The following is a 16,075-nucleotide window of genomic DNA, read 5'->3' as shown; positions in this document are numbered from 1 at the left end:
CCGGGGTGGGCCAGGAACCCGGGGCTCGCCTCGCCCGCCAGCTCACCTCTCTCTCCGCTGGCACTGCCAGACAGGGCACTCCCAAATCATCCCCTCCCGGCCCGCTCACGTGCTCTCCTCCACCCCAAACAGAAGCCGAGCCTTCTTAGCGGTTTGCAGACTAGCAGTTTCCCCTCTCCTGTAACACAACCCTTGTCAGATTCTGCCCAGAGAGCAGACATTCGAGACACCTGAACCACGACTGCACAATCGAAGCCTTCTTGTAGATCCGACCGTCTGCCATCCTCTGTCTCCGCTGACGCTGACGCCACCTTGACCCCACAGCTGAGTGTGCACGGCCTGATGCAAGGGCGTGTTATTTTCACACGCACGCATCTGCATGCCTAAATAGGCAGCCATCTCCGATCCTGTCCATTAAGGCAAAAACTAAAGGACCTTAGGCAGAAAGCCCGCCCTTCAAGGGGCTCCTGGAAGTTGAGACCCAGGAAAGGCGGCCGGGCGTCCCGGGGTCTGTCTCCAGGCTGGTCCACCCCAGAGGAGCAAAGACTGAGGAGCAGCGGTGGACGGAAGGGGGCCTGGAGGCAGAGAGAAACCCATGTGTGGGACACGCCTCTCGCCTGCCTCTACTTCCTGGGGCACCGCGAGGGCCCACCCACACTAGGAAAGCAGTGATTCTTCGGTATCCAAGTCTGGCGGTCCATGTGGATGCCGGTCACCAGGTGGGGTGTTTTTGTTGTTGTGTTTTTTTTAAATAACAGCCACTCTGCTCCTTCTAGTCGTACAAATCACCCCACTCCACGTTTCTGGGCTCACACAGGCCAAGTGGCACTTCTCAATCAAAACCTTCGCCAGCGTCCTAACTCGAGAGCTTCTGTTTTCTGCTGCATCGGATTTTTACTGTCCCTACTTTTACACTGTGGACACTACACTGCTCCATGGAGCTCTTTAGTCTCCACCATCACCCATTTCCTGCTGAGGGCTGGAACCTCCAAAGTGAGTATCCTGATTCGATCTCTTTCAAACCCAGAAGCAGAGAGCATGGCCCTGAGGTCAGGAGTCAGAGGTCAGGGTTAAGACTTGCTCAGGGTCACTCCATCTGTGGCCTGGCCAGTGGCAAGGAGGTCTCTGGACTTGCAAGCCCCTCAAACTGCTGGGGAGGCCTTCCCCAGGGCATGAGAGAAGAATGTGGTGAGTCCCCAGGCGGGACCCCAGGGCCAGGCAGCAGAGTCAGGGGGTTCCAGCCCCAGCCCCTGAGGCCCTCATGACACCACACGTGAACGCCAAGACATCCACGACACTCCTCTTCCTGCCACAAGTCAGCCCTCGGCCCCGGAGACGACCCGCAAGCAGGTGGGGGGTGGTCCGTCCTCCTCCACAAGCAGTCTTCACATGTTAACACATGTCTTAACCTCCTCGCTGGCTGCTGTCCTGAGCTGTCAAGACCGGGCCCCCTCAGCGGACGGACATCCCCTCTACCAAGGTAATGAATGTCAAAAAGCAGAAGGATTATTCAGGGCCCAGCCATGAGGTCTGACCCATGTGACGCGCTGCTCATCCTAACACCTGGTGAGACACATAAATAATGTCTCCAGACACAGAAGAGAGGAGGAAAGCTGTTTATAAGACACTTTGCATGAGGCGCCGGGAATGAAATCTGATTTTGCCCGAGAAACAACACCGTGGTGGGACGATATAAAAGAAGCTACTAATGGTCATGGGATCAAGGGCAGGGGTCAGTCCCCCACCTCGACCCCCACCAGACCCTGCCACAGACACTGCCGTCCACAGCCCTCCAAGAACATCCGGTCCTGGCTCATGGTTCTTTACAGAAGTGATCACAAGTTCCAAATTTTAAAGAAAAAACATCAATGATGTTTCTATGTACAATTTAGCCTTCCAATGAACACATGGATTAATGAGCCAGATAATAAAGCAAAAATAAAACCCGACTACAACTGAATGTAACAATACTCCACTTCCACCACTGTGCCCCTTGCTATCTCCCCAGGAGGGGGGGAACATTTAGACTGAAGAATTATTCCAGTAGAGCATCTCCACAGCACGTGCAGTGAGGAAACAGGCTGCCTTTAAAGCTTGCTGAGAAGAAGCTGATCTGCTTGGTGGCCAAGCTTGCCTTTCATCCCCCAACACAAATCCATGCACCGGGCAAGAAGCTCCCACCTGGACGGTTGTCAAAGACAGCCAAGCTCCCCCTGACCATTCAAAGGCCAGTGACCAAGGCCACACCCCTGGGGCCTCAGGGCTGCCGGGGGAGGATGGACCCACACCTGAGCACCAGTCCGTTCCGGAAACTTCCTCCAAGGCCGACGGAAGGAAACTGCAGGGGCTTCGCACCTGCACGCCCACCCGGGCCTACGCCCCACCTCTCCAAGTGGCGTCCTGGGCTGAGGTCTCAGGAGCAGGGGGCCCTAACACCATGCTTCCTGGCCCGCCCCAGGTCCAGCAACACCGGACCCATAACAAAAGGTCCTGATAGCTCCTCTTCCATTAAGAACCCCCAACTAGGAGAGAACAAGGGGCAGCCTCTCCTTAGCCCCACCGCAGCCTCCAGGGATACCCTACATACCAGTCCATGCCTCCTCCATCACCTCTTCCATCGCCACCCCTGGGATGGGCTCTTCTCTGGACAGAAACCTCCTGAAGACTAACCCTCTGCACACCAACCTGACCTAGAGCTCACAGGCATGAACACCAGGCAATGTTCTAAACTCATTTTACATCCTGAATCCTTAGCACAGCCTGCAACGTGGGGGCTATTACTGTCCCCATTCTCCACATGGGGAAACTGAGGCAGGGAGCTGCCAGCGGGCCCACACATGGAGTTCTTGCGACTCTTTCCAGGCCATCCTGTCCCCTCCCAGGGCCTCTCCCCGGCTGGAGCTCCACCCCTGCAGCCTGACTCACAGCTTCCTCTCTGCTGTTGGCGGCAAACAGATAACCAGGCCGGTCAGAGATGAATGGGCCCTGGCCCCTCCCATCACAAGGGCGCCCAAATAAACGGTCCAGGAACAGCAAGCGCTTGGGTTCCTGAAAGGACATCTTTTGAGTGTCTGCTCCACACCACGCTCCACTCCGGGTGCCAGAGCCTGGCCTCAGGGGACTGTGGTCCAAGCACCGCTGAGGTCTCCTTGACGAGGTACAGCTGCCGGGAGTTTGACAGATGCCAGTGACCCGAGAGGACGGGGAGTTGCTAGGAACTCTGCCCCTGGCCTTCAGATGCAGACCTGCAGGCCTGGGAGATCCCGGGGTCTGTGTGCAGGCATCTGAGACACTGGAGAGCTGGAGGGCTGACTTCAGGATGTGAAAGGCCCTGGGATCTCATGCAAACTTACACACTTAATGCACCTGTATTCCTTTTCTCCATCCTGACGTCGCCCCTGCGGCCACATCTGCCCAGCCTGCACCAACACATGAGTTTCAGTTATGGGTGGAAGGCGAACTGTAGCAAAGAAGAGGCCACGTGGCACAAGGCAACGTGGGTCTCCTGTTCTGTGCACCATCTGCCCAGGCATGGTGAGGCCTGCCCCCTCGGTTTAAATTTCTATTTTTATTAGTGTACACTCTGCAGGTCCAGACACTAAGAGAGTCTGCATGGAGCGGGATGAAGCCCACGGGCCACACGCATGTTAAAGTGAGCCGTGGAGCCCTGCTGGCTCAAGGCAGTCCGGGGGGGAGGGCGGTTCTAGGAGAAGTCCCTGCACCATGACTCGCTGGAACTGGGGACCATGCTGCTTCCTCCTGCAGAGCCTCAGAGCTCTCCCTCCATCCTGGGTGCCAGCGCCTCACCCGGGCAAGACAGTGTTTCTGGCCTGTGCACAGCCATACACCTTGCTGGAAAGGGAGACCCTGCCAGGGGGTGAGGGCGCTGAGCCAGCAGCCCCCAGGAGGCTCCAAAATCTCCCGCCACCCAGAGGCTCTCCAGGCGATTCTGGGAGCTGTAGGCAAGTTCATGGTGGCTGAGCTCTCGCCAGAACTCATCAGACCACAGACCTAAGAGTCTTTCAAGGATGAGGACTGAATCCTAGTGCAAATTGGATCCAATAATTTTCCAAAATTCTGTGTGCATCAAACTCTGACACTCACAAGATGCTCTTCCCACTTCAGTACAGATTACTCACAGAATTGGGGAATGTTCTTGCCTAAAATCTCCTAAGACTGCCCTCAAGGGAGAAAGAAACGTCTCCCAACAAAAGTTTTTTCTACAAAGACCAAACTTGCTGCTAAAAATTTGAAGTGATAGATTTATGGGGGACACATTGTATGCATGCTTGCCAAGTTGCTTCCGTAGTGTCTGACTCTTTTGGCAATCACATGAACTGTAGCCCACCAGGCTCCTCTGTCCATGGAATTCTCCAGGCATGAACACTGGAGTGGGTTGCCATTTCCTCCTCCAGGGGGATCTTCCCAACCCAGGGATCAAACCCACATCTCTTACCTCTCCTACACTGGCAGGTAGGTTCTTTACCACTAGCAACACCTGGGAAGTCCCCGGGAGATATGTTATGTGATTACAATTACAGATTATCTATTTCACGTAATAATAACATATATAACAGCATAAAATCAAGTTCCTGAGGATTCTTCTCAAATAGTAACAACAGTGGTGATGATATTTGTAACTTATAAATGAATTTTAATAAGACTATAAATTAGCACTCTCAATCCTTAAATTTGGTGAGATGCAAAGTAAGTAAAATGAGTTACAAGAAACAAGGACAGATATTTGTACACTGTTTCAATAACCTAGGCAGTTTATCCTGTTCCAGTTCTCTTGTCACTGTGCTTTTGTTCCATACAATCAATTCCCTTGATTTAGAGTTATTTGAAGAATTACAACAATAAATTACATATACAGATTTGTAAGTTACAGAATACTAATTTTTTTAGCAAAAAAATTCAAACACTTCTCAAGCAAGAGAACAAAATCCATTCAACCTTTTCAAGAAGAACACTTTAATGGTATGATTGCTATTGCTAATATTGTGTTTTCAACGCCCTGCTCAATTTTAATCCATCAGACCTCAGAGTCCAAAACTTAATGTCTCCAAGAAGAGTGTCTTTTCTTACTCTTCTTCCCACAAATCCTCAACTCTGAAAGAAAAGGCTCACCTTTCAGATGGGCTCTTCCTCAAATCACACTGAATAAAAGTCAAAGTGTTGAAATTAACAAATGTTTGGGCCACCCCTGGAAAAAAAAAAATCACACAGCCCAGCCAGGCCACCTTCAAAACGCCAGTGTGTGGGGTCAGCTTAGGACAGAGCGACCCATGTCTGCATCAGCACAAACCACCCCGGGAATGCACACAGATCCTGCCTTGTGCCCCTGTCTGCTTTCTGGGGAGTCCTCACACAGAATAATGTCCACTTCAGTCAGAAAACCCCAGTCACCACAAAAAGAAACCTTTTTACCCTCACACTGTCTTTGTCCAAACCAGTGTGGACAGAGAATTCCTCCCAGGCCCAGCTCTCTCTGCAAACTTCGAGTCACCCTCAGGGCTGTCTGTAAGGTCACAGAGAAGAGTAAGAATTCTCAGAGCACACGCAGGTCCAAGAACACGTGCTGTGCAGGGGAAGGTTCGTCTTCATCTCTATATAAACATGCGTGTCCCCGGGTGTGCACCTGAGCCGTGCCAGCTTATCTCCTCTTAGAGACTGAAGCCAAAGAACAGATGGCCACCACCCTCAGGAGCACCCAGCCACGGGCCCCAGCAGCCTTTCCCCAGCCCTAAGGATGCCTTCCCCAGGGGCCTCCAGAGCCCTGTGTGGACCGGACTCTGAAACCCAAGTGCCGGCATCCTTTGGAAGGAGGAACGAAATGCCCTCACCGGAGCAGGCTCAGGCGGCTGTAACATGCAATCCCTGAGACCAGGGTCGTTCCTCCAAGCCGACCTCTGGAATGAGATGCTGCGTTATTAAAGGACTTTCTAAGTCAGAAACACGGCGGTGGACAGCCTACTAGTGTAGCTTGATAGCACTGATGCTCGAAGATGAGACGCTTCTGGCAAGTCAAGCAAAGTTCCCAACAACAGGACAGATCAGGCCGGTGCAAAGAGCCTCAGACACAGAGCACGTGAGAGGCTGTCACCTTGCCCCATCTGTGAAGAAGCCTAGTGGCCAGACCCAGGAAAACCCCTTCTTGCAACAAGACCTGATTATTCCCAGAACAGAAACGTCACAGGACGGTTGTGCTTTGGTAAGCACAAAAGGTGGTACATGTCTGTACCAAAAAAGCCCCAAATAAACCCCAAATCCAGATGCCAGGGCAGAGTTAATTAAAAATAATTTAAAATTAAATTTAGAATAATTTCTCGTTCTTTCCACTCACCAAAGTGTTACTACATAGCTCAAAGGCACCCCTCCTTTTTTTCTATCTTAGCATAGTTTATTTGTTAACTTTTTATCTTATATTGGGGTATAGCTGATTAACAATGCTGTGATAGCTCCAGGTCGACAGTCATACACGTACCCATCCTTCTCAAAACTCTGCTCCCATCCAGGCTGCCACATAATATTGACCAGAGTTTCCTGTGCTGTACACTAGGTCCTTGTTGGTTATCCATTTAAAGACATCCCCCTCCCCCACCTTCGCTCCACTTTAAACTGTACTGCTATTTCACCAATTAGAAAAATAATTCTTTCAACAAACATTTGCTAAGCACTCGTTCAGGGGCTACATGCCCAGCAGTGAACAAAACAAAGCCTGATTTTTAAGTGTTTTTTTTCTGTACAAATACAGGCATCTCGTTGAGATAACACTGATTATGAAAAATTGAATCCACATTTTTCACTTTTAGCAGTAAAGTTTTTCCCATAAGATCAGATGTTCCCTGAAAACACCACTTTTATTGACTACATAATATTCCATATGGACAGTGTCATAATTTACCCAAAGATATTTTCAAACGCTCACTGACCTCACGATAAAAACACAAACAAGAGACGCAGCTAAACACAGCATGTTAGACCCAGATTTAGGACCTTAAAGGGGGAAAAGGAGGCTATACAACCTTACCAATCACGGATGGAGGTCAAGTACACGGTCACGGCTTCCCCGTGGGCCACAGTAAGGCCCAACTCGTGAATCTCCCTTTTTTATAAGCCCTACTCCCTCTTTGATCCAAGAGAACATTGTCTGCACAGAACAATACGTTTTCATTTCAATTTCCCTTCTTTTCAGGAAAGGAAATGTTTGCACTTCAAAGGGTTCCTTTGAAGAGCAGCCTCCGGCCCTGGCCCGTCCAGGTTAGGAGTTCCGCGGCCCCAGCGGGGCGTGCAGAGTCTGGGCGGCTGCCCACCGCAGCCCCTCTCCAGGCCACCTCCTTCAAGGAGAGGGTCTGGTGCGGGAGAAGAAAAAACAAACATTGGAAAAATACTCGAGGCTTTTGATCGTGGCCTTCAGAGGCCCTTTCTCACACAGTGTGGATTTCACAGCCCAGGGAAACTGAGGCACAAACGCCGGGGAGCCAGGTCCTAAGAAACCAGCCCCACCCAGTAAAGAGGTCTTCTAAGCCGGCAGAGTGGAGCCCTGGGGGCGTTGCTGGTGATGATCAAGGGGACGTCTGCGATAACCGAAACGCACGGGCGAGATCCACGCCTCATCCAGCAGTTTGGAACCTTCCCCGGGAACCTCAGCAAAGACTAGGATGCACAGTTTAGGGTGTCCCCTTTTCTCTCTCCACTAGCCTCTCCTACAGGCCCATGCCCCTACCCTCTGCTGAGTCTGGGGAGTCAGGGCTGCACAGGCAGACAAGAGAGGGCCTGCAACATTTCTTTTCAAGTCGTGAACAAGTTCTGGGTATTTAATAATGATCTCCACCCTTCCCCACCCCAAGGGGGTTAACTGCCTGTTCAGGTGGGCAACCGGCCAGGGGGTGGGCAGGGGCGTGAAAGCTTCAGCTCCAGACAGGGTGCCTGCTGCCCCAGGGCCCCAAGTCTCTGCTTGGGGCTCCAGCCCTGCGTGTTCGGGGTGCAGGTCTGAGGGATCAGGTCGCCCTGAGCTGAAGACTTCCAACCATCCACCTTCCCGCGAGCCCACTAACCTGCCAGGCGCTCGGCCTCCTCATCTCCTCCTTCTTTTACTTTTCTGTAGTTTCCCAGTTCTTCACAATAATGCATTCTAACTTTTAGAAACATTTTTTCCTTAAAGAGGCTTATAAGAGAAAGTTAGACCACAGTTCCATTGAAAAAGCCTCTCCCGAAAAAGGGAACAGAAAGAAACAAGCTACCTATGCGCACATGGAAGGGACATTATTTGAACAACGGAAAGTTGACTGTGGATGAGATGACAATGTCATAACGTTAAATTTCCTGGTTTTGATGTCGTACTGTGCTCATGTAAGAGAACGAGAATAACCTTACTAGGAAACACACTGAAGCTTGCAGGGGAGTAAATCAAATGACATGATGTCTTCGACTTATTCTCAAAGGGTTCAGGAAAAAATACATATATGTGTGTGTGTAGATTAACTGATTGACAGATAAACAGAAAAAAGGAATAAAATATAAGCAACAGGTGATTTGAAAAAACTGAGGAGCTCCTGTAACTCCTGCAACTTTTTCTTTAAGTCAGAAGTATTATTCATGAAAAGTTGAAAGGTAAAAGAAGAGAGGAGAGAGGCAGGCAGCACTCCAGGCCTCACGGCAAGACCAAGGTCCCGGCCACTGGGGCCCAGTCTCTCCAGGAAAGACGCGCCCTGCTGCTACCCTGGCTCAGACAGCCCCCGTCCCCAGCGTTCTGAGGGTGTCAAAGAAGCATCTCACAAGGAAGGAGACCCCGCCTCACCTCCCACACTACTGAAGTAAAGATCTGGGCCCAAGGACCACTGCCACCGGCCTTGAGAAGGCAGGGGCAGAACCAGGAGGGAAACCACGCTTCCCTGCAAATCAGAGCCCCTGCAGAGAGCCCCCCACCCCAGCAGAGCTGGAGGGGGAGCAGAGAGGACTGATGCAGACCAGAGAAGCAGGGCTCCCCGGGGCCTGGCCAGAAGCCCCACGTCCAGCCAGCTCTGGTGATGCCAACGCCAGACTGCTGCTGACCCAGAAAGAATGCGGCCCAGCCTGTGTCACACACGTGCCAGCGCCAGGTCTGACCACTGGCCAGCACAGCTGTCCCAGGACTCCAGAGCTCCAGCTGCACCAGGAGCCAGGGCTCAAAGAGAAGAGGGCTGCACTCCAAAGACGCAGGGGCAGATAGAGAAATAACGCGGGCCGCCCCACAGCGGTGGGACAGCTGGCTCCTGCACCTCCAGGACTTACTCGGAACCCAGAGAGCCCGGGGGGCCTCGCATCTCCAGGTCCATGTGCTTATCTCAGGGCCCACCTCAGGCCCGCGCACACACGGATGCCAAACCACAGCCCCGAGACGGCTGCAGCCCCAGACATGGGGTGATGCCCACGGCCCTGGGCACATTCGGTGTCAGGACCCTGTGGCTAGGTCCCAGGGGCAAATCCACGCTCTGCCGCTTACAACCCACCTCTGTGCCCATTAACAACTTGCATCCCTTCTCCAGGCCCTCTCCCCATCAGCCAAACAGCAGGACTGACCTCACTGGGTGGCTGTGAGGATTAAATAAAAAAACACAGAAAGCGCGGAGCCCACGGTGAGCGCTCACAAGGGCTTGTAGTCTGAGTCTTAGCCCCAGGGCCTCTCCCTTCCTTCCTACTTGGTCTAAGAGACTTTGGTTAATGGCAAATAAAAAGATTTGGGCAGATAAAAAGATTCAGAGAAAGAGAGCGTTTCCGTGCCAACCTGAAAAGGTCGGCACAAGCATCTTCACGGGCGGGAAGACGACGGTGACAACCATGTGATGAAACACCAGTCAGACCGCGGTCCCTCCTTTCCCCTCGCCAGCATCCCCAGTGATGGCCCGCCACCCACCCCACCCCACCCCACCCCACCCTTCTCAAGGATCTACATCACCCCTCCAGGAAGGAGGACAAACGGTGGGAAACAGACATGGCCCAAGTTTTTAACCCCAAAGCCCTCAGGGTAAGTTGGACAAAATGTCTGGGATTGTGATGGATGAGGGTGAACACCTTCCAAACAGACACACGTGCACAGCCTTTCTCACTCACACACACATATAGGCACGCGCACACAGACACAGGCAGGCAAACACTGAGAGCGGGGCCGGGAGTTCTGCCTCCCAGAGGCGTGGAAAAAAAGTGGAAGTGTTCATCAGTCGTGTCTGACTCTTTGTGACCCCGTGGACTGTAGCCCGCCAGTCTCCTCTGTCCAGGGGGTTCTCCAGTCAAGAATACTGGAGTGGGTTGCCATTTTCTTCTCCAGGGGATCTTCCCCAACCAGGGATTGAACCCATGTCTCCTGCATTGAAGGCAGATTCTTTACCATCTGAACCACCAGGGAAGCCACCCTGAGATATGAGGAGGATTCAAACCCAAGGTCGTGGATCTGAGATCTGCAGAACCGGCCTCCCTGACACCAGGCCCTACACCACCCCCTGAAGCGCAGACCCAGCTCCAAGGAGAAGGGACTACACGTTAACATCTCGGGAAAGTGCGCGAGCAAAACAAAGCTGTTGCAGATTTTGTTTTTCTCCATGCTGAAATCAAAGAACTGAGCTTTCTCTCCAATATAATAGCGAATATTTACATGAAGCACTTGGTGTGGGTCAGAGTTATGTGAGGTGCATAACCTGGATTACGGCCTCATTTAAATCCCCTCAACCCTACACAGTGGGTACTAGAAGTCAATTACTCTGCAGGCAATACAGAAAAGAATTTAAATGTGGCTCTGAGAAACATCTTAGAAAAAGGCATTTTAGAGATAAGTGGAGCCCACTCTGGGGAGGGGGGCCGTGAGGAGAGCAGGGGTGGGGGGCCGCCCGGGGTTGGCACCGTAAGCGGGTCTCGAGGCAGAGCCCGCTGTGTGCCCAGCACGTGCGCAGCAGCCTCTACTCCTACATAAGTAGGAAAGCACTTGGTTCTCCTACACAGGAATCTTATCTGCATAGATATTTGAAAGAAAGCTCTAGGGCAGGAAGACAGAGTGTTAAGGACACAACTGCGTCCAGAGGGGAAAGGTGATTCCAGGAAAAGGGAGACAGGGTGGAAATCCACACTGTCCTGCTAACGCAGGACCTCATTTCTTCCTCCTCTGTTTAAACCTACCCTCTCGGGAGCCTGTGAAGCCTTTCTGGAGCTTGACTTCTGGTTGCGCTTATCAGGAGGCTGGCAGAGGAAAGAACTTATTTCATGAAAGACACTAAATGTGTTGACTTAGTACCTTTATTGGGCTTCCCTGGTGGCTCAGATGGTAAAGAATCTGCCTGTCAATGAAGGAGATACGGGTTCGATCCTGGGTCGGGAAGATCCCCGGAGGACGGAATGGTAACCCACTCCAATATTCTTGCCTGGATAATCCCAATGACAGAGGAGCCTGGTGGGCTACAGTCCAAATGGTTGCAAAAGAGTCGGCCACGACCGAGCAACTAAGCACACAGGCACACTCAATCCGGCACGCCGGTCTTTTGGTATTTACCCAGAGGAGTCACTGCATCATTACAAGGCTGAGAGGGAGGCTTCACGCGTTTGCAGGGGCTGGACCATCCACAGGACCTTCCAGAGGCTGCACACAGATGCTGGCCGCAGGGGCCTCAGGGGCCCCGTTCTTGGCAATGGACCACGGCCCCCAGCTCCTGGAAGCAGCATCCTCACTTCAGGGCAATGATCTGAGGCTGCACTGAAGCTGTAAAGCCTTCGAACTCCACACTGACGTGGGTCTCTTCCCCAAATCTACCACTTGGCGGTGCCCCCTCCTCCCCTGCTAGTGATAACAACCAGAGGAAAAGCCAAGTGACAGACACGTGTGGGGCATGATGGGGGATCTCAGGTCAGAATCTATTCCAACATGTGGCCTGTGTCCCCTGGATGAGCGAATTATGACGCCTTTGCAGGGAAATGAGGACAGCAGCCCACCTGGTCCTTTCACCACGTGCTGCCCGTCCTTTCAGCAGCTTCACAGAACGCACTGAACCCCCATGGTAGGCTGTGACTCACTTTGCACAAGTGTCGGGGTGGCTGGTGTCAAAGCTGCTTTGGAATTTGGGGGGAATACCAGAATACAGAGAAAGAGAAGCCGCTGAAGTCACTACAGGGCTGATAACCTGCCGCCAAAAAGGCTACTCTTCTCCTCCCACTGGAAGTGACCTAAAACCCTGGGGGTGGATACAACTTCAGCCTGAAGCCCAGGGCCAGCGGCCTCAAGCCCAAGAAACCCCTGGAAGGCAGGTGTCCTGAAGACCAGGAATGAAAAAGCAGGCCCACCCCATGGCTGCTGTCCCGCTGCGGGGCCGACCAACTAACCACAGCCTGGGAGCCCTCTGGAGGGCGCAGGAGGCCGGGGCACCACATACGACTGCAACAGGGCAGGTGGGGCTCAGTCCTGTCTGTGAGCATGCAAGGGTCTGAGAAAAGCCAGCTGTGCCTGTTACAAAGTCCTTCCCAACGCGCTCTTCCTGACCTCACCAGGACGGTGGCTCCGCTCTCCTGGGACCCACCTCTCCGGCCTCACCTGGATTCTTCCTTTAAAACCACAGAGGGAGCGAGGACACCAGCCTACAGATGGCGCAGAGCTCAACCAGTCACGTTTCTACCAGTTCCACCCTGTCCACGCTGCCACCATCCAGCCTGCACAGAAGCGACACACGGTCACTCTCGCTTGCGCAGAAAGAAGCTCGACTTGCGGTTCTTTCCCAGACCTGACTACCAGCCTCTGTGCTGGCCTGCCCGCCTCTGTGCCCGCCCCTTCCCCATCTCTTCTCCACACCGGGTCTAAAGGGACCCTTGCCCTCTGGGACAGCTGCCCAGAGGCTGCCCACTCTCCGTCCCTGAGAAAAAAAGTCAAGTCCTCCCGTCCCAGGGGCCTGCCCTCAGCTGGAGCAGATGGGGGCGGGCCCATCTGCAGATGCACTCCAGGTGGAAAAATGGCCATCTCAGAAGATGCCTATGGCCCAGATAACTCCAGTCAAAGTGTTACTCCCTCGTTCGTGTCTGACTCTTTGAGACTCCATGGACTGTAGCCTGCCAGGCCACTCTGCCCATGGTATTTCCTAGGCAAGAATCCTGGAGCGGGTTGCCATTGCCTTCTCCAGGGGATCTTCCCAATCCAGGGATCAAACCTGTGTCTCCTTATTGGCCAGCAGATTCTTTACTGTCTGAGCCACCGGGGAAGTCCAGACAACTCCAGGGTCAGAGGAAAATGTTTCTTCCCCAAACAAGGACACACTTATTCCAGCTTCAAATTCCTCCCTGGGATTAACGGACCAATACCTCCAAATACATGGTTAATAATGAAAGGGATTAATTTAATTAGACACAAGGCAGGGCCCTCCAACATAATTACATATTTTTATTGGCCTGAGTAGACAAGAAACTACAGACTAGAACAGTCAGTAGACATGTGTTTAATTCCATCAAAGAATGAAAGCTTCTACCAGATATAATTAACATGTGTCTTAAAAAGCAAGCTCCCCAAGGTCAGCAATCTCATGTTTCAAGCCCTGTTTTCCTTTAAAGCAAATAATTATATGCATAAGAGCATCCATGTGGCTCAATCCAGATTTAAACAACCGAGAGTACATTTCTGATCTCTATTCATGCTCGTCCTGTTCAAGTGAAAACTCCTCTGGCACGCTTTAAATTTTATCTCCAATAATTAAACATGATCTTAATATGCTAAAACCTTTCAAAACTCTTTGAATCCATTGTTTACTTTGTCCCCCTAAGTTTCTATTCTGACTGTGGGACTTAAAGGCCTTTCGTTTTAATGACAGAGGGGTGTGTTCAGTGTAAAAATAATAATTTCCACTGAGATCAACTAAAAATGTCGGGGGGGGGGATAAATGTATCATGGTTTCCTAATATCAGAACCACACACAAGTGGCAAGAAACTGTTAAGATAAATCCCACATAAATTTGCAATTCAAATTAAGCACAATGAGGAAGCTCTGCCAGAGGCCAAAACACAGTTCTCCCCAGTCACAAGTTTAAGAGCTCATTTAGGGAAATACACCTCAAATGGAAACCCTGGCCCCCTCCTCTGTCGAAGAGTCTGGAATAAAATCTACTCCAGCTTACACCTGAGAGCCTCAGGGTGGGTGCTGGGCAGTGTGGTTTCTTCCAGGGGCACTTGCCTGGCTGTCCTAATCACACAGGTCAAGCACCTCTCCCCTCGGGTTCTCAGAGCCACGGAAAAGGGGTAAGACGAGCGAACAGGGCACGCGGCGGTAGTAGTACTACAGCGCGCTGCTGCTGTGTACACACAGGTCTCAGGATGACCGCCGACCGCCTGGCCTGGGAAGTTTTCTACTACGTAGAAAGGAACACACGGAGATTAGGTCTTCTCGGTGAAGCCGGAACTTCCTCCCACCAGAAAAAAAACCATACGGGAGCCGTGATCACCGGCCGGAGAGGCCAGTTCGGGTCACAAGGAAGCCCACCCGGTGCGGGGGTGGGGGGATGGGGTGGGAACTTTCCCTGAGTAACCCCCCGTGGAGGACTGGGTAAGAGGTGGAGGCGGGCCGGGGAACTTCCAGGGGTTCCAGGGAGGAATAGAGGTGGGCGCCGCGGCCAGCGCACGGGGTACGCAGCGCCGTCACCAACCGGCCACCTGCCGCGGGACCACCCCGCGTCCCCCCCGGGGCTGGCTCCGGACGCGCGGCCGATGACACGTCGCGGACCTCGTGGCGGGGTGGGGTGCTCCGTTGTGCGCCATGTAAGGGAAGGTCTCCCGGATGCCCGCCGAGTCCTGTGCGCGCCCACCCACCCGCTCCGGCCCCGTGACCACCGGTGCGTCCCGGAGCCCAGTGCCAGGCAGGGCACGCGTGGCACCCACCCCGAGGCGCCAGGGCGCCCACGCTTACTCACGGGGTGTTGCATCATGCACCACGCCGCGTCTTCAGGGAAGCAAAATGGACTCCGTATCTGAAACAGCCGCACGGGCACCGGCCGCGCGCACCGCCCGCCCGCCTGCCAGCCCGGCCCGCGCGCCCACCCAGAGAATGCCAGCGCCACCCCCCCGACCCCCCGCGCGCGCGGACCCTGCGCTGCCCTGCCGCGGCCCAACTCAGCGCCGGGATCACCCCCCCACCCCACCCTACGAAGGTGACCCAGACTCGGCAGGCCGGGCACTCACCGAACCGGCAGGGAGGCAGGATGCGGGCAGGACCGTCGCTGGACAGACGCCCTAGCCAGGGCTGGACTGATGGACGCTCGGTCGGACGGAGGCGCAGCTGGACTGGACGGACGGTCGGCCGAGGATCGGTGGGACTGCCGGATGATCTGGTGGAGTCGCAGCGCGCGGTTTTGGGGGCTGGGGTAGGCGACAGCTGGTGGTCCCGCGCTCCGCTAGCAGGGGACCCGCGGCTCACACCTGCCCGCGCGGAGTGAATGAAGTGTGGAGGGCGGGAGGCATCCGGCGCGCGGGTTTCATCAGCCGCGCCCCGCGCCCGCCCTCCCCGGCGCCCGCCGCCCGCCGCCCGGGCCAGCGGGCCCGCGTCACCGCCGGGCACCAATGGCAGCGCGGCGCGGCCGCGGCTCCCCGGGCCGACCGCGGTGGGGGCGGGGCACGGGGCGGGGCTCGGCTGCTTCTCGCCCGGGGCCCCGGCCTGGGATTCCCCCGCCGTGGGCGGCGCTTGCAGACGCTGCGGCTGTCGCCCGCCCCTACCCGCAGCCCCGCCCCAACCCCAGCGTGGACCAAGCTGGTGCGACACCCACCCCCCCAAACCGCGCACCCCCGGACTGTCCACCCCCGATCACGGGCCCCAGCGAGCGGACAGACACCACGCTCTCGGCCAGTTTGCCTCCTCTTAAATGAAAATATTGGGGAGACACGAGAAGGTGTTTTGGGTTTTTTTTTAAGTATTATTGTAAATCTTTTCTTTGTCATCGGAATATTTATGACTATTGCCTATTTTTAATAAATATCACATCCTCGCCCCTTGTCAGGAAGGACCAGAAAGCCCGAGTGCGCCTGTGCCCCGGCGGCGGGACTAGCGCCTGCCTTTGCAGGCATGTCACCGCGGTTACTTCCGCA

General features: G+C 53.9%; 1 protein-coding gene across 3 annotated transcripts in view; it reads right to left on the bottom strand.

Moving 5' to 3' along the window:
- SLC7A1 (solute carrier family 7 member 1) overlaps positions 1–15,525 on the bottom strand; it is a 63,191-nt gene extending 47,666 nt beyond the window's left edge. For 2 of the 3 annotated variants that reach the window (XM_055542458.1, XM_055542459.1), the window contains exon 1: positions 15,176–15,525. The gene's annotated coding sequence lies outside the window, so the exon portion shown is untranslated. The remainder of the gene's footprint in view (positions 1–15,175) is intronic. The other variant, XM_055542460.1, reaches the window with a different exon arrangement.
- Positions 15,526–16,075: the final 550 nt, after the last annotated feature.

The sequence above is a fragment of the Bubalus kerabau genome, chromosome 12 (genome assembly GCF_029407905.1).
Source record: "Bubalus kerabau isolate K-KA32 ecotype Philippines breed swamp buffalo chromosome 12, PCC_UOA_SB_1v2, whole genome shotgun sequence".
NCBI lineage: Eukaryota > Metazoa > Chordata > Mammalia > Artiodactyla > Bovidae > Bubalus > Bubalus kerabau.
This window is presented reverse-complemented; position numbering and strand designations above follow the sequence as displayed.